At 44.3% G+C, this 26,863-nt stretch overlaps 1 pseudogene; it reads right to left on the bottom strand.

Annotated features, from left to right (window-relative positions):
- LOC121473979 overlaps positions 1-15,498 on the bottom strand; it is a 41,714-nt pseudogene extending 26,216 nt beyond the window's left edge.
- Between the last annotated feature and the right edge of the window lie 11,365 nt (positions 15,499-26,863).

Genomic DNA, 26,863 nt, shown 5'->3' with positions numbered 1-26,863 from the left:
TTTTGGGAGAGACACAAACATTCAGTCCAGGCTGGCTCAGTTGGAGGAACATGTCTCTCCATCTCAGGGTCATGAGTTCAAGCCCCATGTGGGTGTAGAGATTACTTAAAATAAATTAAAAACAATTTCTTAAATTGTATACTGTTTTTATCTCCTCACTTCCTATTCTCTGTTACACTTACTCCAATCAGCCTTGTTCCCCCTACCATCACAGTGAAGCCACGTTGATCATGGTTCCCAATAACTTCAATGCTGACAAATTCAATGGTCAGTTCTCTGTTCCAACTTGACCCATATGCTGCAATTTCCATCACTTGATCACTGCCTTGCTGAAAGGCTTTCTTCAGTTGCTTTCAGATATCCCAGTCCACCAATCTTCGTCCTACTTTATCAGCTCTCCCTTGTTCATTTTTTTTCTTTTTTTATAAAAAAGTTTATTTATTTGAAAGAGAAATAAAGATAGCCCATGTGCACATGAGATTGGGGGTGGGGCAGAGAGAGATGGGGAGAGGCAGACTCCCCACTGAGCAGGGAACCTGATGAGGTACCAAGGTACTCCATCTGAGGATCCCAGGATTCCAGGATCCCAGGATCCGGACACAAATCATGACCTGAGTTGAAGGCAGACACTTAACCAACTGAGCTATCCAGGCACTCTGCCCTGGTTCATTTTCTTTTTTGGATTCACTTACCCCTTTTACCAGCATTAAGGTTGGAATGCCCTGGGGCTTAGCTCTTGGATATCCTTTCTCTCTTCTATCTTCTCTCCCCTGCCCTTCTCTCCTCCTTTCCTTCCTCCTGGGTGGCCTGATCTAGTCCCATGGCTTTAAACACCATCTACACACTGCAAGATCCCCTACTTATATCTCTAACCCAGAGCCTCTCCTGAGCTCAGGATGATGAAAGGCAAAGTATGTATGTCTTCAGCTTCCTCCCTTTGGGGCACATTTCTCCCCATCTCTGCAGCTTCTCTCTCTTCTGATATTCAGTTTATTCATATTCAGGGGTAACTGATAGGATTACAGTGTTAGCTAGCACTTAGCACAGTGCCTTGAGCATAATGGAAAATTAATAAAATGTAACAAAATTACACCTTTCAGGGAATAATATTTACATTTGGCCAAAGGCAAAGTTATGCCTTTCTACTGATGAAATTTCAGATATGGGCAGATTTGGTTTCACCCTCATCAGCCCTGGGATGGAAATGGGGGATGTGAGTGTATTTTTGAGGGTGAGAGGCTTTTCTACAATTGCTCAAATCATGTTGATCACTGACTCAGTCTTTCCGTGGGAGGTCCTTGATATTTCTCTCTGTCTTTTGGTCTCTTTGTGGTCAGGATAAGGTAGATTGACTGACTAGAGCAGCAAAGCCACACCCTAAATTTTAGTGGCTCCTGCTTGGTTGTGGCAGCCCTGTTGTTAGATCACAGCTGTGACACAGTGTGGATCCACAGTGTAGATTCTTTTTCCACTTAACTTTTCAGAGAGATGCTGTTCTTTAGCCACTGTCTAAACCCTTAACTTGGCCAACAGTAGTGGGTATTCTGGTCCAAAGATGCAAGTTAGACCTTGACATTTGACTGAATCATCTTTGAAAATCTCATGTCAGATCCTCCATTAAAAAAGTCTATAATCCTACCTCCCATCACTCTCTACATTGATGAGATGAGACACAATGAGGCATCAATGCCATGGAAGTCAGGGGCACTAGTCAGTCTGGGTCCCATCACTCCAGACTTGGATGAAAGGGATGTTTATACAGGTTCCAGGGAAAGCAGAAGAGTGAGGAAGCAGGGGAGGTAGTAGCGAGTTGCAAGGATCAGCAACAACAGGAACTTGTTACTACCTCTAGGCTGAAGAGGCTGGTAGGGAGGAGTGACCAGATCCCAGGGGCAGCTGGGAGAGGGCCTGGAACACGAGACTTGGCCAAACATCAGCCCACCAGATGGGATCTGGCGAAATAAACATCCTGACCTCTTCTTCCTTCCCATCTCCTATCAATGCCCCCTAAGACAGCCAGAAAGCAGAGGGCAAGAAAGCCTCTTGGTATAGACCACTCAGCTCAGCCTCCTGGATCTCAGAGCAGGGTGGAGACAGCTGGAGAGTAGAGCTGGAGAGGCCATTGGAGAATATTCTGAAGACTTGTTCTGAAAAATAACTCCTGGAGTCAAAGTTATTATAAGGTAATGTTCTCAAGACGACTTCCTATCTCCACCAACAAATACAACTAAAGCTGATGTTCTGCTTCAAGATGGGGTGTGTGATAATTAATTTGTGTCAATTTGTTTGAGCTAAGGGATGACCAGATAGCTGGTTAGACATTATTTTTGAGTGTATCTGTGAGGTTGTTTCTGGAAAAGAATCAGTGGACTGAGTAAAGAAGATCCGTCCTCATCAATGTGGGTGTTCATCATCAAATCCATGGAGGAGCCAAATACAACAAAATGGTGAAGGGCAAATTCTCCCTCTCCATCCCTTTTTTAGTAGTCTCTACACCCCACATGGGGCTCAAACTGACAACTCTAAAATCGACCAGAGTCTCATGTTCTACCAATTGAGCCAGCCAAGCACCGCTTCCCTCTCTGTTTTTGATATAGAATGTCTGTCTTTTCCTGCCCTTGCACACTGGAGCTCTTGGTTCTTAGGCCATCAGGCTTGAACTGAATTATACCACCAGCTTTTCTAGTTCTCCAGCTTGCAGATGGCAGATCATGGGACTTCTTGGCCTTTGTAACCATGCGAGCAATTCCTTTAATACATCTCTTATATATATTTCTATATATCTTATTGGTTTCGTTTCTCTGGAGAACCCTAATACACAGTATTAGAATAATCTATGTGTGTATGAGACTGCAAGTCTATTCCCCAATAATGCTTATGTGACAGGGACAAGATTTGTTGAAGTGTGAGTGTTCTACAGAGAATTTTATCTTGGTAACTTTGATGCCCAGATTTTCTCAGATGGAGAATTGGGAGAATGGTTGTGGAGAGAGATTGGAGGCAAAGGGGAAAGACCTGGAACAGGAGGCTAAATCAGCCTTTGGAATCAAGAGCTCAGAGAAAGGGAAGACATTTGGGTACTGGAGAGTGTATAGAAGCTTTTGACATAGAGAAGATCTTTAAGTAGCTGTGGATGTGCCAGATATAGGGAGGAGAAAAGGGGGCTATAGAAAAACTTTTCCAGTGCCTGGGTGGCTCAGTCGGTTAAGCATCTATCTTCAGTTTAGGTCGTGACCCCAGAGTCCTGGGATCGAGTCCTACATCAGGCTCTCTGCTCAGCGGGGAGCCTGCTTCTCCCTCTCCCTCTGCTGCTCCCCCCAGCTTGCTCTCTCTCTCTCTAATAAATAAAACCTTTAAGATAAAAACTTTGCAAAGTGTTTATGTCTTTTCAAGGATGCTAATACATAATTGGAATTCCTTCTTAAGTGCCTTTTAGTTGCTGAACCATATTCCTTTATATGAGTGTCTGAGGAGAGCTAAAGGCCCATAGGGAACCCATAATTTTATTGGAGTTACACTAAAAAAACCTTCTGGATGGTTTTGGCAAGTGAGGACTGGTCAGAAACCACTCCACACACCACAATCTCTATGCTCAGAGCAGTAGCTCATGAGCCTGGAATGTTCTGAGGACCCAGCTTCCTTCCAAGCTGTTGCTCCTTACATAGGACTGCTGTAAATGGAAGGGATGACCATTCTACTCTTTCTGTAGAGAGGCCAGAGAGGATTTCATGGTCACACAAAAGACTAAAGGAGAAAGGAGACACAGCCCTGGTCTCTGACTCCGTGTGGCTTGCATTCTGCTCAGTTGACTGCAGATTCTCTTCCTTCCCTTTTTAGAAAGCGAAAATCCATTTCTCCTTACCATCCTAAGAAGGCCCAGGCTTTTGCAAAAGGCCTGTCTGTGTGAAACAAGACTGGAAAACAAGCTTTTATAAAATCATTTCTTTGGAGTCCTTAATCTCTTTCTTGAAAGTAGTTTAAATTGTCCAGAGTTGGGAGGTGAAGCCCAAGGACTAGGAGCTAAGGTCTGAGCATTGAGGCATGCCATCTCTACCATGTTCTGAATTTCCCAGCCAGGCAGCACTGCTGTGTCAGAGGCTCTCATTGGGATGCGATGTTTCCCAATGTGGGCTAATGAAATGTGGGAGACATTGACTGAGGGGTTCTGGAAAGAAGCTTCCACTTTTTTTCCACATTATCAAAAGTGCAGCTTGCCCTCTCTCCTAAGTGAGGATGAGTGTGCATACAGCTTTGGTTGCTGCTGGCAAGACCACATGGCAGCCTTGAGGGCTGAAAATTTTCACATGAAGTTGACACCAGCAGGAAGGACGGAGAGACTAAAAGCAAGCAAGCAAACAAAAACTCATAGGAGGGACGCCTGGGTTGCTCAGTGGTTGAGCATCTGCCTTCAGCTCAGGGCGTGATCCTGAGACCCTGGAATTGAGTCCTGCATCAGGCTCCCCATGGGGAGCCTGCTTCTCTCTCGTCTGTGTCTCTGCCTCTCTCTATGTCACTCATGAATAAATACATAAAATCTTAAAAAACAAAAAACTCAGAGGAAATTGATCGGACCCTGGGTGGGCTTTTGCCCACCCATGGCGAACTTTTTTATCCTCATGGTCCAGTAGATTCCTTTTATTGCTTAAGCCAGTCTGAGCTGTGTTTTCTGTTATTGCAGTACAGACCATCCATCCTCCTGATACCTTGTGTGGCAGCTTAGACTCTGTGCTGCAGGATCAGGAACAGGAAGGCGGAGTCTGGGTCTGAGAAGATCCTGTCCAACAAGGGTGATAGGTCACTGTGTCACTGGGCTTTAACTCTCTTCCTTGGGGAGGGAGGGAAGGTCAGTTAAGTTCATCTCACAGCTTGTGGCCAGGGGTGACAAGTCTGTCATTCAGCAAAGGCACAGCTGAAAAGACGCTTCATGTGCTTGAACTGCCAGAGCCATGTGGGCCAGGTGTTCTCTACTCCCAGCAGGTCTGTGGAAAGACGTCAGGAAGTCCATAAAACCCTGAGACTGCATGAGGACTTTTTGGGAAAACATTTTCATCATATTTTCAAAAGGAAAGAATCACTGCTCTGTTTAAATGGTATAAAGCCTTCTAAACCCACTTGCCTAGCTTTCCCCTTGTCATAAAACAGAGTGACTACTCCTCTCTTCCTTTTTTTCCCCCCAGAGGGGATAAACATCCAAGAGATTGTAGATGGTGTATAAACCCATTAGACGGGGAAATCATGCTTAAATGATCAAGAACTGTGCTGAGTTATTGGGAGAGGTGAGCAGGGCGCATGTTGTGAGGTGAGAAAGTCCATCTGGAGGTGAAGGCAGACATGAGCATAGGTGAAGGAGAATGATGAAGATCAAACATGCCCTCTCTGTAGGACATCCAGGTATATGGATACACATGAACATGTATCTGTGCATGCCACATGCCATGTATATATGGGATAACAGTGAACATTTGTATTGTCTGCTGGTTTTCAGTGGGCATTTCTGTAACACTGCCTCATACAGGTCATGGGAGCTGGGTCTCGCATGTTTTCCCCAGGTTCAGAGAGTTCAGGGCTCAGGGTCCTCCAGTAAATGGTGGTGCTGTTACCCAAATTCAGGTGTTCTGTGCTCTCTCCTGGTGCTCTATCCTGTATAGCAGTGGTTTCTAAACCTGACTGGTCAGCAGCACATCTGGATGCTTCCCTGCAATGTAGAATCTTGGGCTCCTCTCCAGCCCTTGAAAGGCTGATTCAGTATGTGCAGGGCAGGGCTGGGGATCTGCATTTTTGGAAGCATTGCCAGGTGAATCTGAATACCACTTAGATTTTGGGAACAACTGCTATATATAAAGAGCACTATGTGTGTGTGTGCGTGCACACAAGCACCACACACATGTTCTCCGATAGGCAGGCCTAGCAAACCTGTAAAGATAGGTAACATATTTTGGATGCCTCTCATCTCCTTTTTAAGGGCTCTTCTACCCTTGGGCCATTTTTCCTGATGCCTCACAGTTCTTTTGCTAACCTCTCTTTAGGTAGCAGCTTAGTCCCTTTTAGGGGTTGGTGCATCATCCCAGTAGACTCTTAGGGATGGAGAATCATCCAAGTTCAAAAGTAGTAAATCTCTGATGGTAGAATTTCAGGCTTTGGGACAGGCCAATGGGTATGAGAGTTGTTTTAGGGAGAGGAGACATCTTATTGTGCTGTAAACAGTGGTGGCGTATTTGCCATGGCAGCTCTCCGCCACAGAATTCCCTTGTGTATTATCATACATTTGCATGTCTACCATACAAATATAATACCCACAAAACTCTCAGAATGAAAAGCAAACACATATAATGAGCAGGTGGATTTTTAGAGTGTGCAATCTTTTTTAGGGAGAAAAAAAAGCACTATGAAAGCATTTTCAGTGTCAAGTCTCAGCACAAGGCTTGCTCTTGAAGCTGGAAGAGAGGCATCCAGAAATATGAGTTTGTCATGGAAACGCTGACAGAGCTTCAGCAGAGGGATGCTCACAGGTGCAGCCTGGAATGGCGCGGTCTCTTGTGGCTTATTTACATTCTGACTCACTGAATGAATTCTCTTTTCCTGTTTCCTGGCCCTGGAAAGCCAGCTGGCCTTCTGGATCTGGAGAGTTCTTACCAGAAGGGTGGCTCTGTCTCTCTTGTGATGGTTTTTAGACTTCTGGAGCAGGGCATAGAGATGGTCTTAGGATCAGTTTCACATCTGGAAGAAGGGGTCGGGAGGGAGCAGAGAAAGAAATGAGGGAAGGGGGTGGGGATGTAGGAAAGTAGGAAAGAAGGAAGGAAAACATACTGATTCCAAGTGCCAGGCACAGCCCTAGAAACATAAGCACCATCTACGTGTCTTTATCACCATCGGCTCATGGATTAGGAAAGGTTATTGCTCTGTTACTGGGGAGGAGACAGGTTGACAGCACAGACTGTGAGCATACAACTCAGCTGTGGGTAGACTAGCTGGCAGCATGGTGTAAGGGTTAGGAGGTTTCCCTGAACCTACCACCTTTGTTGATGCCCAAAGCAGGACACAAAGGCCTTCCCTTTCACAAGAAAGCTACGAAAGCAATTCTTCCTGGGAGAGGCTGCGAGGTGACCACCCTCCACCCTGTCAGGGGCAGGTGACTTGATGTAGACCCTGTGCTGTGGGCCAGCATTGCTGGAGGTGGAGCACTGGGTCCTTGGAAATAGGGGCTCTTTCTTCTTCCAAAAGGGGCCCCAGGACTCTGGCAGGAGCTGAGAAGGGTATCAGCTGCTTTAGGGAGCCCATGGGGGCAGGGCCCGAGAGCCTGGGGGAGAGGGTTGGGAAAAGGAAATGTGGTTTCTGTCTGTGCAATTTCCATTCAGTGGGAACATGTGGCCCCTTAAGGGCTCCCAATCCAGTTCTACAAGGGGGAAGGGGCTCACTGCACGTAAGTCCAAGAGAGATGAGAGAAGGCACGGGCCACACAGTCCAGGGCTTCCCAGTCTGCAGAGAAAAGACTCGTTTCTTCTCTCCTGGCCATAGGCTGTCCCACCCTTGACCAGCCACGTCCAGGATCAAGCTATCAGCCCCCCTGGCCTGTGGCAAGCACTGGGGTGGGGTAGATCCCAGGCAGCGTGGTTCCAGGCCTCACGGCACCCTCTGTGGCCCTTTCTCTCCCAGCTGCTGGCTCCCAGGGGCTGTGCAGGGGGGCTGGCTTGCAGTCAGGGCCTCTCTGCTCTGGCCCACCTTTCCTTCTCCACCACGAGCCCTGGGAGCCGGGGAGACACTCCGGGCTGGCTCTGACACGTATTTGCTGCTCAGTGTGCCAGGCGATAGAACTCACTCCTCTCCCTCTTCCCTTGGAGGTGTTGATAGTAACAGCAGAGCCACGCTGCCAAGTTGGCAGGAGAACAGAGCGACTGTGCACTGCGGATCAAGGGGGGCGGGGAACCGCCCGCCAGCAGAGGGCTGGGCCAGAGCTCCAGTTTGTTTATCCTCCAGGCTGGCAGCCGGCATCTTGCACGAGCAGGGGAGACTGTGCTGGGAGGTGGGAGGCTCCAGGGGAGGCCCGGGGCAGGGGGGCAGGCTGAGGCGTCAGGGTGCTGCCACAGAGGATGGTGGGGACCTCCTCCCCAAGAGGCGTGCCAGGCCTCACAGGCACAATAGAGATCCATCTTTGTTCTTGCAGCTGCTGAAGCAGCCACGGAGTTTCCAGACTGGGGTGGACCTGGGGTGGGAGCTGGCGGGTTCTGAAGCTGCTTCCCCCGAGAGAGGGAATCTTAGGAGGGGGCACCCAGGCTGTCAAATGGACCCAGGACCTCGGGCAAGTCATTTGATTTCTTTGAGCCTCAGAGATTAATAGCTACTTCAGAGCTTTGTGTGAGGATTCAACAAAGGAATAACAGCAAAAACTTATCTTTCTACCTGGCAGATACTGTGTTAAGAGCTTTTGTATGTAAATACACTTAATCTTCAAATGACTTTACCAGGTAGGTACTGTTATTCCCATTTTATTAATGAAGAAATTGAGGCACAGAGAGGTTAAGTAACTTACTCAAGGTCACAGAGCTAGTGAGTAGCAAAGTTGGGTTTGAACACAGTCACGTCACTTAGGCCATGCTCCCAGCCTTTATGCAAACTGCATTCATACTACAATAGTCCTTAGCATAGTGCCTGGCATAGAACAAGCATTTAATAAATGTGAGCTCTCCCCCTCACCCCAGAGCAAGTCCAGATAGGGGACCCAGTCTCCTGACATCCTCCCCAGGGACTCCGTGGGGCCTTACAGTTGTCTTCCCCTTCCATCTTTGGCCTGCAGTCTTTCACTTATTCTAGGAGCTGGAACAGTTCCTCCTTTGGAATGAGAGCCACTGGCCTTCCCTGCTCCCCTCCTCCTCCTGTCCCCTCCTCTTGCTGAGGCAGAGCAGAGCAGAGCACAGCAGAGGAATTCTCAGCTTCTTCTAGTTACCCTCAGCCTGCAAAGAAAACAGAGTCTGCTGTGTCTGCTGCCAGTTCCTTGCTGGTGACAGCCACAACCCATTTGCTCAGCACCAGCCCCAGCCCCTGCTGTGGGGAGAGTGGGGAGCCTCAGGCCAGACTCCGGTGCCCTACATTAGACCCTAGGCCCGTCACTTTAGGGCGGGACCTTGGAAGCTGTTCAAAGGGAGAAAGCTGGGCCAAAGAATTTCTTGCAGACTCTTTTGGCTCTAAGAGCCGACTGAGGGTTGATGTGCTACAATTCGTAGTCTCTTCCTAGGGTAGGAATTCCATTGCATCAATAAGTTCCCATAGTTGGTTGGGGGTGGGGGGAGTCCATTAATGCAGCCTTGCAAATTAGCAACCAGCTTTAGGAATCCACTAAACTGAGCTACTGGCTGCCCTTGCCTCTTAGAAGGGACCAGAGAATGAGTCCTTTGCCACTTTCTGGGGAGCCAGAGCTACCTCTGCCTGCTGTGAGAGAGCCAAACCAAAGCCAGGAGTTTGGATTACTGACTGCTTCTAAGGCCCGAATTCCTTACTGAGACAATTAAACCCTAATTATCAGTGCTGGGGGAAAGGAACTGCATGCAATGTAGACATCTTAAAACAGCACCATTTTGTTATATGTGTGTGTAAGTATCGTGGGTATCTTAGCTATGGATTTACCTCCTAATTCTTTCCTTCAGGTCATGACTGATGGCAGGCCAGCCCTGAAGCAGAGGAATGCCCAAGATGACTTTTAAGAGTTTCTTCCCACTGGAAGCCTCCATAGAAATCCAGAATGAGTGAGCAGAAGTGGGTCGGGCTTCGATTTTCCTAAAGAAGCCCTGAACTGGAGACAGGATGCGTTGACTATTTATTTATTTATGAGGCTATCGATTATAATGCAGCTTTTCCACAGGATCCTGGGCTGGAGTTGGGAGAAGAATCCTCTTATCAGTTAGCTTCCTTTGCCTGGAGATGTCAGGCTCTTAGATAAGCTGCCCCCCCCCCCTCCCAGCTCTTCCTCCACTCACCACCCCTTCTGCAGCCCTCACCCCTGAGCTCACTGAGGGGTGGGGACTCCAGACAGCCCCCCTAGTTTTCTCTTTCTTTTCTTATGTCTGTATGTTCTGGGTTCCTTCCAATATTAAGGACACACTTGAGCACCCTAAATCTTAACAGCAGGGCATTGCTTAATTTGGGTACAGATGTTTGATTTCTGAGCTGTGAATGACCTCTGAGATCCTTCCAGCAAAACTCTTGTTTTACTGAGAAGGAACAGAAGCCAAGGGAAAGTGATTTCCTCAAAGTCACACAAAGAGAGAGACGCATGAGCTAGACAAGAATAGAGGTCTCCTGATGCTCCCAAGTAAGGACACTGAGTGCTTTACTAGGTAGCCTTCCTGTTTGGCCCTCTCGACCTAGGGTTGGGAATGGTGCTGAGCTAGTAATCCTTCTCCGGGAAGCTGGTCCCTTTTGCAGGCTTTCCTTAGCTTGTTTTGTGCTTGATGAAATATTTGCTCTCAGTCTGCCCTATTCAAACATGGCATTGACAGGGCTCTGTGTAACCCCAGAGCAAAACAGAAGCTCGTGATCATGATTATGAGCATGCTCGGCCTCTCCTGGCTGAATCCACCCTCCATTCCCACTTCCCTTCCTATCTGCCACCTTTCCAGGGGCGTCTCCTAGGCTTTGTGCCCCCAAACCAGGCTTCAGATTGGCAGGGAGTCCCATGTCTACTTGTCCTTGGAAAAGAAAATGAGGGCTCTCCCTTGGCCCTATTTCCAGGGCTGTCTGCCAGAGGGGCAGGAACTGGTTTTTCTAAGTGGGCAGGATCCAGGAGACAGGCTGATGCACCAAGACCCAAGGGCTGGCTCCCCTCTTTGGATACCCTGAAGTTTGGCCTCAATTGAACATGGCTCTAAAGATGAGGACTACCAGTTGGGCCTAGGCAGGCACTCTGCACTGTCATTCTACTTCTGTTCATTTTGGCATCCAGTGTTCCAAAGTTTAACCCCAGCCAAGTTTACCAATTTCATCTCTTTTTCATCCCTTTTCACAGCCTATTTTGTAGCCCAAAGGAATTTCATACAAGCCCCACACCTTCTTTCTGTGTCTCTATCATTCTAGAATGCCTTACCCTCCTGTTCCACACACGCAGAAAACCCATTTTCTATGCCACTTTCCCTGAGTATAGCAGCCGACATCCACAGCAGCTGGACACTTGATCTTTACAAGAACCTCAAGATTCTCTTCATTTCTCTGTGGTGTTACATAGTTAGTAGGTGGCAAAGACAGGATTTGAACCCAGGTCTGTTGTCCCAGAGTCTGTACTCTCAGCCGTTGCACGATATTGCCTATTAAGAAACAACTACTCTTCCCCAAATTATCTTCCTCGTATCTAGGATTTTACTTGCACTTTCCTTATCACACATTACTTTTTGATTTTTTTTTACTGTCACTGTTTACATCATATACCTTAACTTTCTTACTAACCTATAATCTCCTCAACAGTAGGGGTTAGGACACACATTTGGTGTGTCTCTAGCACCTGGCCCTATGCTGACACATGGCAGGGGGCCATTAAAATGTGTGTTGGATGAAGGAGTGAATACATGACTGAATGGATTTGAATCATGGTGAGGTCTAGTGTCTGCCCATGATAGAGTAGGGAGTTGGAACTTACTTTTCTGAAGGACCCAGCTTTACACTTCCTCGATAAAGACACCATGGGAAGTGAAGGGGATGGAAGTGTTTCATCGATGAGTGAGGTCAGGAACACAAGCCCCTGCACGTCTGTAATTACAGAGCTTCTTCATGCTGGCAGCATGCTGGGGAATGTTTTCAGTTCTCCAGGTTGAAAACTGCAGGTATTCCTGATTGCTTTGTGTGAACTGACATAGCTATGAAAGGAAAAAAGAGAAGAGGATAATACAACTTGTGAGCGGTAACTTTGCTGAGCACAGAGTCTGCCCTGAGAGCAAGGGCCTCCAGCATGTACCCCACCTTCAAGACCCACTTCATTAGCTCAGAGGGGACTCTAGTCACTATTTCTGTGCTGGATGGATTCTTTGGGGATCAGGGACTCCACATGGAGCAGCCTGTGGCAGGATGGTCTGTAGCAGGGTAAAGGGCAGGGTCAATCCACTGAGAGTCCTTCCAAGTTGAAAAAGGATAACAGGAGGCTCTGAGATTCAGGGCACTGGACAGAGGGCCTGGAGTGTGGGTATCACCTACAAAGATGCATATTTGTGTGTTTGTCCATGTTCTCCTGAATGTGTCAGAAGCCATGAGGGAGGCCAAGATGGGACTGTCTTTTTTTCAGGGCCTTAAAGTCACCTGCTGGGCTCACTTTCCTCAAAGCTCTATTCAGGATTCAGCTTTTCTGGTCCAAGGCACAATAGGCAGATTAGGCTCCTGGGAGTGTCATGGCTGAGAGGATGGTTTCCCCACTCTACCCTCATGTAAACTCACCCTGGTTGTGAGAAGATAGGTTCTTACCCAGAATTTCCAGCCTCATTCCCATAACTCTGTGTTCATCTCCTGGCCAAACAGAGCAACAGCCTAAAAACCTTGCCTGTGCATGATATTTTTATTTTGATACTTGTATTTTTAAAACCCATGCACATCCATTATTGCCTTCCATTCTTCTTTTTTTTTTTAAATAAAGATTTATTTATTTATTTATTTATTTATTTATTTATTTATTTATATTTTTAAGTAGGCTCCATGCCCAACACAAGGCTCTAACTCACTACCCTAAGAGCAAGAGTCACATGCTCTATGCACTGAACCAGTCAGGTGCCCCATCACCTTTCATTCTTATAGCAACCTCTCCAGCGGTGCAGAAAGCTGATTCTTTTGATTATAGAAGAGGAATTTAGGCTGGGAGAGGCCATGTGACTTTGTTTTGGGTCACACAGCAAATTAGCGATGGAAACCCAGGCATCCCTCCTCTGGCTTCGTGACTCCAAGTACTTCCCTGCCTTTGGTTCTGTATCCCCATCTCCTCATCTCCTCATCTCCTCATCTCCTGTCTCCTCAAAGGAAATTTTCACAGAGAGGCTCACACTTTATTAGCAACATGCACATCAATTCTCTTGGTACTAGGTAGACAGCAACTCAAAATGGGCACGGCACCCTTCTCACCTCCCTCCCCCATTCCTATCTACCCACCCCACCCCCATCCAGGAGGAAGCTCATTTCTGGTGAGAATCCTCAATACGGCTCTTTCTGAAAATGTTGGGGCACATGCCAGGGAACTTTTCTGGGAGGAAAGTCAGCACTATTTGCTCTTCCTGAGAAAGAGGAAGAGACTGTGGTGGCCTGGGTCTCCGTAAATAAGCCAGTGCTGGCTTGGAGCAGGACGGAAGACAGGGCAATGTGTTTGCAAGTTTCCTTTTGCCTCATTTCCCATATTGGGAACCTAATGGTCACTGGGTGACCATTTCTTTGAGACTTAGAAGTCATTTGGTCCCGTGCTGCTCTCTGGAACTTTATCTGGCTTTGGGGTGTGTCATTCATCGATTCATTCATTGACTCAGCAAATACTTGTTGACTGACTACTGGACACAGGTCAGCCTTTCCTCTGGATACCACAGTGAAGGTGACAAGCAAGATAATCAGTCCGGAAAAGGACACATTTGGCATAGCTGTTGGAGGTGGGGTAGAGTGAGGTCAAAATAGAAATGTAAAGGGAGGTCAGAGAGGCAGTGTAGCTGGGAAGGCCTCTTGGAGAAGAGACATCTAAGCTGAGGATAGAAAGATGAGTGGCACGTCAAGAAACCAAGAGGAGAAAGAGTGCTCCGGACATGGAATAGCAGGTGTAAAGGCCAGGAGCCTAGAAAGCACCTGGTACATTTAAGGAATGGAAAGAAGTACATGGGGCTGGAGTGCAGCATGCAAGGAGCAGAGGAGGAGGGTGGTGATAAAAGATGAGGCTGGAGGATGAGGCTAGGACTGGGTCACAAAGCCTTGGAAACCATACTGAGTGGAATGAATTTTATTTTAAAGACAATGTATGGTTAAGCCACTGACAGGGTCTAAAAAGATGTGTGACTTGTTCAGATTTGTGCTTTAGAAAAAGATTTCATTTTGGCTTTATGTGGAGTGGTGCTCTTCAATGGTGATGTGATGAGAGCTACAAATGTGAGCCAATATGTATTTTAAAATTTTCTAGGGCAGCCTGGGTGGCTCAGCGGTTTAGCGCCGCCTTTAGCCCAGGGCCTGATCCTGGAGACCCGGGATCAAGTCCCATGTCGGGCTCCCTGCATGGAGCCTGCTTCTCCCTCTGCCTGTGTCTCTGCCTCTCTCTCACTCTCTCTCTCTCTGTCTCTAATAAATAAATAAAATCTTTAAAAAAAATTCTAGTCGCCATATTAAAAATGTAAAAAGAAATAGGTGAAAATTTTAAAATTTAAAAATGCTATTTTAACGTATAGTCAATAGAGAAATCTTAAGATATTTTACATTTTTTTCATATTAAGCCTTTGAAATCCCTTGTGTATTTTACACTTACAGTGCATATCGATTTGGACCAGGCACATTTTGAGTGCTCAGTAGGTCCATGTGTTTAGTGGCTACCACATTGGACAGTGTAGATGGAGAGAATGTGTATGAGAGGAGCAAGAATGACAGAGCTGTTGCAGTTGACCTGGAGGAGGATGGTGGTGGAGAGATAGAGACAAAAGGACAGATTTCAGAGAAATGACTTGCAGGCTGCCATACCAGGCCTGGACTTAATATCTCCAGACTCCTTTTAGAGGCATAAACTCCTATTTTGTTTGGGCCATTTAACTTGGGGTTTTCCTTCTACTCACATCTGGACCTAATTTTAAAGAATACATAGCACCTACGTGGAGATGTTCTAAGTGGAGCGGTAGATCTGATGGACCTAAATTAAGGGAGATGTCTGAGAAAGCTACACATAGATTTGAGAGTTCCCAGTCCATATTTGGTCACTGAAGCTATGGCAACATAAAAGATCTCCAAGGGAAGGGGGTCCAGTGAGAAGAGAAAAGAATCTAGAACAGAACTCAGAGGAACAACAACACTTAGGATGGGCAGAGGAAGAGGAGGAGCCTGCTAAGTAGACTCAGAAGGAACAGCCAGGGAGGTAGGAAGTAATCAAGGAAGTGCTGTGCCATGAAGCTTAGGGAGGAGGGAGTCCCAAGGAGGGTGTGATCAACAGTGGTAAAGGCAACTGTCTCTACTTGCTTCTGTAGGTATGGATGGCACCAGAGTTTGAGTAAACCAGCCCAAGTTCCAAGCTTCTCTCTGACTCAAAAACCTTCCTTCCTTCCTTCCTTCCTTCCTTCCTTCCTTCCTTCCTTCCTTCCTCCCTCCCTCCCTCCCTTCCTTCCTTCCTTCCTTCCTTCCTTCCTTCCTTCCTTCCTTTCTTCCGTCCTTCCTTCCTTCTCTTGTCTTTTTTCCCTTCAAATTCTATCATACTTCAAGACTTACCTCAAATGTCAACTCCTCTGTTCCCTGATTCTTCCAGATAGATTGCCCTCCAACACTGTGTCTCCCATTGGGAATTTGCTCACTCTCAATCACAGCCTCCATTGTAGTCTGGCCTGGAGTCAAGTTGGTTGTGTACATGTGTGTACATGTGTGAATAGGCTGTGAGCTTGGAGGTCTGAGGCTGCATCTGGATACTCATCCCCATCCCTCTTCCAGAGAACTTGCTACAAATGTTTAAGGAATGTTTGTGGATTTCATGGAATTTTGTCCCTCATAGCCCCCAAGTAATAGTGATCTCTGTCTTCTTTGTCATATCACTACAAGGATATGGGGGTGAGGGAGACACTGAAATAGAGAGACTCCTGATTTAGAGGGAAATAGATAAGGAGCTGAGTTTGAATCCAGATACTTTAAAGAAATAGTCCCAGTCTGAACTTCCACTGACCCAAGCAGCTTGTATCATCTGAGTGCTTGAGAAGCACCATATTAATAGAAAAGCAAGAGAAAAATTAATGCAATAAAAGCTGGTACTTTGAACACAGCTGACAAATCTCTAGCAAGATTAACCAAGAAAAAAAGAGAAGACTCACTTACTAAAATCAGGAATGCAAGAAAGGACATTACTACAGATCTTAAATAAAAAAGATTATGAAGAAATATCTTGAATAACTATATGCTATCAGATTAAGATAATCTGATAGAACTAGATAAAATGGACAAATTCTTAGAAAAGAGACAAACTACTGAAACTACTTCAAGAAAAAGATAATCTGAATAAACCTAAAAGTAGATACCTTTTTTTTTTTTTTTTTAAGATTTTATTTATTCATGAGAGACAGAGAGAAGCAGAGATATAGGCAGAGGGAGAAGCAGGATCCCGGCAGGGAGCCTGATGCAGCACTCGATCCCAGGACCCCGGGATCATGACCTGAGCCAAAGGCAGACGCTCAACCACTGAGTCACCCAGGTGCCCCTAAAACTAGATTCCTTTGATATTTTTAAAACATCCCACAAAGAAAATTTCAAGACTAACAAATGGCTTTAACTGCAGTTTATCAAGTGTTTAAAGAATAATATCCATTCTTCTAACTCTTCCCAAAAAATAGTATAGTAGGGAATACTTTCCAAAGGAGTCCAATATTACCTAGATACCAAAACTAGACAAAGACATCACAAGAAAACTATATATCAATATTGCTTATGGGGGTGCCTGGATAGCTCAGTCAGTTAAGTGTCTGCCTTTGGCTCAGGTCATGATCCAGGATCCTGGGATCCATTCCCACATCAGGCTCCCTGCTCAGTGGGGAGGTTGCTTCTCCCTCTGCCCCTCCCTCTGGCTCATGCTTTCTCTCTCTCACAAATAAAATATTTTAAAAAATATTGCTTATGATTATAGATGCAAACATCCTCAACAAAATGCTAGTGGAACAAACCTAGCAACATATAAAAAGGATTATATATATCCAAATGGTATTTATTCCAGGAATGCAAGATTGGTTTAATACTTGAAAACCAATGTAATGCACCATATTAGTAGAATAAAGGAACAAAACCACATGATCAGCTCAATAGATGCAGAACAAGTATTTGAAGAAGTCCAACACCCTCTCATGACAAAAACATTCAACAAACTAGGAATGAACATAAGTGAACTTCCTCAGCTTGTTTTTTTAAAGATTTTATTTATTCATGAGAGACACAGAGAAGGGGAGACACAGGCAGAGGGACAATCAGGCTCTCCGCAGGGAGCGGGATGCAGGACTCCATTTCAGGACCCTGGAATCACGACCTGAGGACCTGAGCCCACAGACACTAAATCACTGAGCCACCTAGGTGCCCCTGAACTTCCTCAACTTGATAAAGAGCATCTACAAAAACTCACTTCTAGCATTGAATTTAGTGTTGAAAGACTGAAAGCTTTACCCCTAAGATTAGGGGTAAAACAAGAAAAGGATGTCTCTCATCAATTCTATTCAACAGTATGCTGAAGGTTCTAGCAAGGACAATTAGGCAAGAAAACAGAATAAAAGACACCACAATTACCCAGGAGGAAGTAAAATTATCTGTTCATATGTGATTTGATCTTGTAGAGAGAAAATTCTGAACTATTAGAGATTAATGAATGGGGTCAGCAAGGTTGCAGAAGACAAAATATAATATACAAAAATCAATTATATTTCTATATACTAGCAATGAACAATCTGAATATGAAATAAAGAAAACAATTCAATTTACAATAATATTTTCATTTTTTTATTTTATTTTTTTTACAATAATATTTTTAAAAGAATGAAATACTTGGGAATATATTTACCAAAAGAAAGATATGTGCTGAAAGATATGTAGACTGAAAATTATAACACATTATTAGAAGAAATTAAAGAAGACCTAAATAAATGGAAAGAAATCCCATGTTTGTGGATCAGAACATGTTAATATTATCTTAATTATCTTAATGTTGTTAAGATAACAATAAAAATACAGCTAGCTTTAAAAAATTTTTTTATTTTTTTTTTATTTTTTTATTTTTTATTTTTTATTTTTTTAAGATTTTATTTATTTATTCTTGAGAGATAGAAGGAGAGACAGAGCCAGAGACACAGGCAGAGACAGAGCCAGAGACACAGGCAGAGGGAGAAGCAGGCTCCATGCACCGGGAGCCCGACGTGGGATTCGATCCCGGGTCTCCAGGATCGCGCCCTGGGCCAAAGGCAGGCGCCAAACCGCTGCGCCACCCAGGGATCCCCAAATTTTTTTATTTAAAATCAATTTAGTTACTTGTGCTCTCTCCCTTTAAAATAAATAAAATTTTTATAAAAATATAAAAACACTAATTCAAAGGGGTATATTCACCCCAATGTTTACAGCAGTATTATTAACAATAGCCAAATTATGGAAGCAGGCCAGGTGTCCATTGATAGATGAATGGATAAAGAATATATGTTTATACAATGGAATGTTGTTCAGCCATAAGGAGTGAAATCTTGCCATTTGCAATGACATGGAACGAGCTAGAGAGTATAATGCTGAGTGAAATAAGTCAGAGAAGGACAGGTACCATATGATTTCACTCATATGTGGAATTTAAGAAACAAAAAATTGAGCAAAGGGAAAAAAGAGAGACAGACCAAGAAACAGACTCTTCCCTATAGAGAATAAACTTGTAACCAGTGGGGAGGTGGGGCAGGTGGATGGTTGAAATAGGTGATGGGGATTAAGGAGCACACTATGATGAGCACTTGGTGATAGATGGAAGTGTTGAACTATTATATTGTACACCTGAAACTAATGTAATACTGTATGCTAACTACATTGGAATTAAAAGAAAATAGAATATGTTAAATGTTAAGAAAAAGAAATTCAGTTTAGTTAATATATTGTGTATTATTAGTTTCAGGGGTAGAATTCAGTGATTCATCAGTTGCATATAACACCCAGTGCTCAGCGGGGGCCTGGTGGCTCAGTGGGTTAAACATCTGCCTTTGCATCAGGTCATGATCCTGGGGTCCTGGGATGGAGCCCTGAGTTGGGCTCTCTGCTCAGTAGGGAACCTGGCACTTCTTCTTCTCCCTCTGCCTGCCACACTGCCTACTTGTACATTCTTTCTCTGTCAAGTAAAATCTTAAAAAACAAAAAACAAAAAACAACCCAGTACTCATGACATCAAGTGCCCTTCTTAATGCCCATCACCCAATTACCCTATCCCCCCACCCCTCTCCCCTCTAGCAACACTGTTTCCTACAGTTAAAAATCACTTGTGGTTTTGTCTCCCTCTCCGTTTTCATCTTATTTTATTTTCCCTTCCCTTCCCCTATGTTCATCTGTTTTGTTTCTTAAATTCCATATATGAGTGAAATCATATGGTATTTGTCTTTCTCTGACTGACTTATTTCACTTATATAATACCCTCTAGTTCCATCCATGTTACAATCGGCAAGACTTCATTCTTTTGACGGCTGAGTAATACTCCATTGTATGCATATACCGTACTTTCTTTATCCATTCATCTGTTGATGGACATCTGGGCTCTTTCCATATTTTGGCTATTGTAGACATTGCTGCTATAAACTTTGGGGTACACGTGCCCCTTCAAATCACTATTTTTATCCTTTGGATAAATACCTAGTAGCGCAATTGCTGGATTGTAGGGTAGTTCTATTTTTAACTTTTTGAGGAAACTCCATACTGTTTTCCAGAGTGGCTGTACCAGTTTGCATTCCCACCAACAGTGTAAGAGGTTTCCCCTTTCTCCACATCCTTGCCACCATCTGTTGTTTCCTGAGTTGTTAATTTTAGCCATTCTGACTGGTGGGAGATTTGGCTCATTGTGGTTTTGATTTGTATTTCCCTGATGCTGAGTGATGTTGAGCATTTTTTTATGTGTCTGTTAGCCATTTGTATGTTTTCTTTGGAGAAATGTCTGTTCATGTCTTCAGCCTGTTTCTTGACTGGATTTTTTTTTGGGGGGGGGTGTTGAGTTTGATAAGTTCTTTATAGATTTTGGATAGTAGTCCTTTATCTGATATGTCGCTTATGAATATCCTCTCACATTTCATACGTTACTTCTTAGTTTGTTGATTGTTTGCTTTGCTGTGAAAATGGCTAAATGCTTTTTATTCTGATGAAGTCCTAATAGTTCAGTTTTGGTTTTGTTTCCCTTGCCTTTGGAAATATGTCTAGCAAGAAGTTGCTATGGCCAAGGTCAAAGAGGTTGCTGCTTGTGTTCTCTAGGATTTTATGGTTTCCTGTCTCACATTTAGGTTTTTCATCCATTTTGAATTTATTTTTGTGTATGGTGTAAAAAAGTGGTCATTTCATTCTTATGCATGGGGCTGTCCAGTTTTCCCAGCACTATTTGTTGAAGAGATTGTCTTTTTTACACTGGATATTCTTTTCTGCTTTGTTGAAGATTAGTTGACCATAGAGCTGAAGGTCCATTTCTGGGTTCTCTATTCTGTTCCATTGATCTATGTGTCTGTTTTTGTGGCAGTTCTATACTGCCTTGATGATTACAACCTTGCAATACAGCTTGAAGTCCAGAATTGTGATGTTTCTAGCTTTGTTTCTCTTTCTTTTTTTTTTTAAGGTTTTATTTATTTATTTGAGAGAGACAGAGATAACAACAGAGATAGTAAGAGGGAGCACAAGTAGGAGGAGAGGGAGAAGCAGGATCCCTACTGAGCAGGGAGCCTGATGTGGGGCTAAATCCCAGGACCCTGGGATCATGACCTGAGCTGAAGGCAGATGCTTAACTGACTGAGTCACCTAGGCTCTTTTCTTTTCAACATTACTTTGGCTATTCAGGATATTTTCAGGTTCCATACTTTTTTTTTCTTTAAGATTTTATTTATTTGAGAGAGAACAAGAATGCACAAGTAGAGGGAGGGGCAAAGGGGGAGGGTAAGGGACTCTCTGCTGAGTATGGAGCCCATCAAAGGGCTTGACCCCAGAACTCTGAGATTATGATCATGGCCTGAGCTGAAGTCAGACACTTTTTTTTTTTTTTTAAATTTTTATTTATTTATGATAGTCACAGAGAGAGAGAGAGAGAGGCAGAGACACAGGCAGAGGGAGAAGCAGGCTCCATGCACTGGGAGCCCGACGTGGGATTCGATCCCGGGTCTCCAGGATCGCGCCCTGGGCCAAAGGCAGGCGCCAAACCGCCGCGCCACCCAGGGATCCCTGAAGTCAGACACTTAACTGACTGAGCCACCCAGGTGCCCCACAGCTGGCTTTTTTTTGTACAGAAATTGGGGAGCTGGTCCTAAAAGTCATATGGAAACACAAGGGACTCAGATAGACAAAGAATCTTGAAAAATAGAGCAAATTTGGAGGACTCACACTTCCAGATTTCATAACTTATTAAGCTATAGTAATGATGACAGTGTTGTACTGGCATAAGGATAGACAGATCAATGGAATAGAATGGGCAGTTCAAGAAGAAACTTATATTTATGGTGATCTTTCATAAGGGTGTCAAGACAATTTAGAGGTGAAAGAATAGTTTTTTCAAATAAAGATGTGGGACAATTGGATATTCACAAGCAAAACAATGAAGTTAAGACCTACCTCACACCACACACAAAAACTAACTCAAAAAGGTTCATTTAGAAAGAGCTAAAACTCTTGGAAGAAAACAAAGAAGTAAATTTTTGTGATCTTGGGCTAGGCAATGATTTCTCGGAATGACATCAAAAGCACAAGGGATAAAAATTTTGACAAGTTGGTCTTAAAAACTGTTGGGATGCCTGGGTGGCTCAGCAGTTGAGCGTCTGCCTTTGGCCCAGGGCATGGTCCTGGAGTCTCAGGATTGAGTCTCGCATTGGGCCCCCTTTGTGGAGCCTGCTTCTCCCTCTGCCTGTGTTTCTGCCCCTCTCTCTCTTTGTGTCTCATGAATAAATAGGTAAAACCTTTTAAAAAAATTAAAAACTGTTGGGCTTCAAAGGTCACCATTAAGAAAATGAAAATACAATCCATAGAATGGGAGAAAATGTTTGTAAGCCATATCTCTGGTGAGGGCCTAGTATCTAGAGTATATAAAGGACTCTTACAACTCAATAATAAAAAGATGACCTAATTTAAAAATGGAGAAAGGATCTGAACAGACATTTCTCCAAAGGAAAAGATACACACTGCCAATTACATGAAAAGATGCCCAAGGTCATTAACCACCGAGGAAACACAAATGAAAGCTACAGTCAGGTATAGTTTCATACCTACTAGGATGGCTGTAATATAAAAGACAATAACAGGTGTTGGTGAGAATGTGGAGAAGTTGCAACCCTCACATGCTTAGGAATGTAAAATGATGTAGCTTTTTGGAAAATAGTCTGACTGCTCCTCCAAAGGTTGAGCATAGAGTTATTACAAAACCCAGTAATTCCACACTCGGATGTATATCCAAGGGAACTGAAGGCATATATCTACACAGAAACTTGTGTATGAATACTTATAGAGGTATTATCCATAACAGCTAAAAAAGTGGAAATAACTCAATGCCCCTCCACTGATGAATGGATGAACAAAATGTGGTATGATTATATGGCGGCATATTAACCAGTCATAAAAAGAAATGAAGTACAGATCCGTGCTATAACATGGATGAATCTGGAAAACAGTATACTAATTGAACAAAGATAGTCACAGAAGACCATATGTTCTATGACTCAATTTATAGAAAATGTCCACAATAGGCAGATCTATAGAAATGGAAAGTAGATTAGTGGAAACTGGAAGGGAAAATGGATGAGTGACTTTTTAAAAAATTTTATTTATTTATTCATGAGAGACACACACAGAGAGAGAGGCAGAGACACAGGCAAAGGGAGCAGCAGGCTCCATGCAGGGAGCCCGACACGGGACTCGATCCCCGGACTCCAGGATCACGCCCTGAGCCAAAGGTGGCACTAAACCGCTGAGCCACCCGGGCTGCCCAGATGAGTGACTTTCAAGGAGTACAGAGTTTCTGTACTGGAGTGGTGAACATGTTCTAAAGTTAGATAGTGGTGATGGTTGCACAGGCTTGTGAAAGTGAAAAACCAGTGAATCACGCACTTTGGAAAGGTGAGTTTTATGGTATGTGAATTGAACTGTATCTCAATAAAGAGGCTATATATGTAAAAAACAGAACTAACTTATTACATTACAATGTAAGGTGTACCTCCGTTTCCTAATGAGATTTTTTTTCATGTTTTTTTTTTTTTTTTTTTTTATTTATTTATGATAGTCACAGAGAGAGAGAGAGAGAGGCAGAGACACAGGCGGAGGGAGAAGCAGGCTCCATGCACCGGGAGCCCGATGTGGGATTCGATCCCGGGTCTCCAGGATCGCGCCCTGGGCCAAAGGCAGGCGCCAAACCGCTGCGCCACCCAGGGATCCCTTTTTTCATGTTTTTATCAACTGGAATATACTGTGATATGCCTAACAAGGCAAAGTTTTCCTTCGAAATTGTTCTCAGAGAGGAGGGCAAAGTTGTACAGACCTCATTTTTTAGGACCCCACTCACCATCCCCCATCTCACTCTGTGGGACTGAGGGTGAGAGAGCTTAGTGTTTGTTTTTATGACAGTGGGGACAAGGATCTCCCTCATAAATAATCTCGCCTCCCACTCTGGAGGCTCTCCAAGAGTAGACATCTGTGTTTCTGCCTGCCCAGCACCCACTCTCTTGCTTCTTGTAACTTCATGTAGGTTTCCCTTCTGTCAGATATTCCCCTTTTGATCTTAGAAGGTCTCTCAGGCTGCCTTTCATTTCCATGGCCAAAAAGTGGGCCTGAGACCCAATGTGTCCAATCACTGCTCTGACTCCCAGACCAGTGCCCTTGTTTGGGAATTTGAATTGACAGTTGGGTGACTTAAGGAAAATGCCAGTGATTTGTGCCATTGGGCTGCCCTGAGGAAACCATTCCATAGTTCCTGCTCCCTGGAGTCTGGGGTTGGGGGTGATGGTGGCTCTGTTGGCCCTGTTTTTTTCTTCAGGTGTTACCTGCACACAAGAACCTTAGCCTGATCTTTTGAACAAGTACCGACAAATTCCATATTATTGTCTTGGTTCTCCCATGGCAGGGGCAGGGTTCCTCAGGATTGTGCAGATAACAAAGGAGAGGAGGACTCCTAAATTAGGAGGAGTCATGATCTGGAAACCGCTTTGGAACATCTTTTCTTCGGTTCTTTCTTGATGACCACTTGCTTTCATGTTTTAATTGAAGCTCAAACATTCATTGAATCTTAACTATGTCAAGGCAATTTGAGAGAATACACAACTGAACAGAATGATATCCCAGCTGTGTTGAGTGATGGGAGGGTAGAGAAATGCTCTCCGAATTCTAAGTGGATCAGAGAGAAGGATCAGAAAAGAGGTATTTAAGCTTGGCTACATGTAGAGAAATTTCTCTGACCCCAGGTAAGATATACTTTGTGATAGGGTATTGGAATCAGAAAATCATAGATTTAGGGGCTGACAGACCTTATAGATTATTCAGTCCTACTTTTTCTAGATAAAGAAATCTAGATTCTAAGGAACGAAATTATTTGACTATGGCCAAATTGGTTCAGGAATTCTCTGACTCCCAGACCAGTGCTCATCTCACTAGTTGTCAGCATATTGTTGACCATGGCTGGTTCCTCCAGTTTTCAGGAGACTTGGGAAGTAGGAAAGGTGATAATTAGGGTGTGGTAACTAGTTGCCTAGGGAAGTATATTTTATGAGGCCACTCAAGAAATCAGTGAGGAATTAGGGCAGATTCCACTAGTTCTTATCACATTACTTTCTTCCTTAGGTTCCCCCCTCCCCCGGGGACTTGGCAGAGGGGACTGGCACTAGGGTTTACACTGTACTAAGTGTCAGGGTATATGTATGTAACTACTCTTCTCCATCCTTCTGGAGTCTTTGAAGCAAGTCAACAGCTGAAGGGCTTAGTGAAATGACTTTTGTCAATGCCATCCTCTCTTTCTTCTGGGTGACCCAGTCAATGCCATCCTCTCTTTCTTCTGGGTGACCCAGTCACCTGGGGTGGAGAGTCTTTGACTGTCTACCTGTAAGGGTCAGGATATCAGCCAACTACCTGGCAGGGAGTATAAGGAGAAAAATCCATCCAAGAGTCAGGCCTGGGTGTTCCCCAGCATGGACTATGATTTACCTCAGCCAGCAACTTGCTCTGAGTGGGAAGGCTCCAGTGTAAATAGCATGTGTTGCCAGTTCTAGTAAAAGAGAAGAGCCCTAATATGGTTCTTTGGATGGAGGAGGGGATGAAGGGTCTTTTGAACCCATAGTTTTCAGCCATGTAGTAGTTTCATTCACATTCATGGTTGTTATCACCATGTAGACTGATGGTCCCCTAAGTCCTGACCTCTCCACTGTGGGAATCCCACAGGTCCTACCCTAATCAGCATAATTAATTTAACTAATACTTACAGAGAACTTCCCATGTTCTAAGAACTATGCTAGGTTCTACAGCCCACATATAAATAAGACGTAACCTCTGCCTGCAAAGAACTACAGACAAACTTAAGCCTTACAAGTTTAATAGAATGTGGTTAGTGATAAACACCTGAGATTTGGGAAGGCTTGACAGAGGACACTCAAACCAAGGCATTAGCCAGCAAAGAAAACCACAAGCCTCACAGGCAAAGGAACCACATGAACAAAGGTGTGGAATCTGGGTGTGGGGGAAATTCATAGGCAGTAGCCCACATTACTAGAGCACAAAGAGGGAGCTGGGAAGTGTGGAGAGATAAGGAGGAGGTGGGGGGATGTAGAGGGTGAGATGGGGGAGGGAAGTTATGGGAAAGAACAGTTTTTGTATTGTTTTGTTTTGTTTTTCTGAGTAGGGAAGAGGGAAGTGCCTGGGAGATTTGCATTTTAGATGGATCAGTTCAGTGTGGATTGGGGAGGAAGTACTGGGATTGCAGGCAGGGAACCAACTAGAAGAGATGAGTTCCCCATGCAGGGTATTCACAGTGAAAGGGAATGGGGGCTGTAGAAATAACTAAGAGCTGAGTGATGATAGACACATGGTGGGCAAGAGGGTTCGCAGGTTCCTGACTTGGTCCCTGGGTGGATAATGGGGCCACGAACCGAGGTAAGAAATACAGGGAAGGGAAACAAGTCTGGAAGAGAAATGATGATGGCTAACATTTATTAATCACATTTATGGATGAGGCATCATGCCAAGAGGTTTTTTTTTTTAATGCTGAGTTTTTAATGCATTTTCTCATAACTATGAAATAGATATTATTCTTGATTTATAGATGAGGAAAATGAAATTTTGAGATGATGAATAGCTTGACCAGTTCTGCACAGCTGGTAGAGAGGTGACAAGAGCTTTGAATCCAGACATTCTGGCTCCAGGGCTAGTGCTTCTAATGACCAGACTTTATATGTGTGTATGTGAAGAGTCGGAGAAGCCTGTGGAATACTCACAGTAGAGAGGTCTGAGATTTAGGGGGGCCACCAGGACTGAATTATGGTAAAAAACCATGAACGTGAATAAAAGTAAAGTTGGACAGTGACCAAAGCACAATGCCCTGGAGAACTGTTAGGTTAAAGAAGGAGGCAGAGGGTATGGGGCCCACCGATAAGACAAGAACGAAAGTCCTTTCTGATTTATAAATCTGAAGACATGGTTCTGCCATCTGGGCAACAACAGATAACTGGGCAATCATGAATTTGTAGTGGCATCAAATAAAAAGGTCCACCAAGTTAAGCCGACATATTAATTACTATTGTTACTAACATTGCATGGTAATTAAACAATAAGCATTTTACGTAAATAGCAGTAATTAGTATAGCACACGTTTCTCAAACTGTATCCTATTGAATAGTAGTTCCCTGAGATGTTAATAAATGTTTGGATAAAAAAAGGCTTTGGGGTGCCTGGGTGGCTCAGTGGGTTAAGCATCTGCCTTGGGTCAGGTCATGATCCCGGAGTTCTGGGATGGAGTCCTGCATTGGACTCCCTGCTCAGCTGG

Source organism: Vulpes lagopus, chromosome 12 (genome assembly GCF_018345385.1).
Source record: "Vulpes lagopus strain Blue_001 chromosome 12, ASM1834538v1, whole genome shotgun sequence".
Taxonomy (NCBI): Eukaryota; Metazoa; Chordata; class Mammalia; order Carnivora; family Canidae; genus Vulpes; species Vulpes lagopus.
This window is presented reverse-complemented; position numbering and strand designations above follow the sequence as displayed.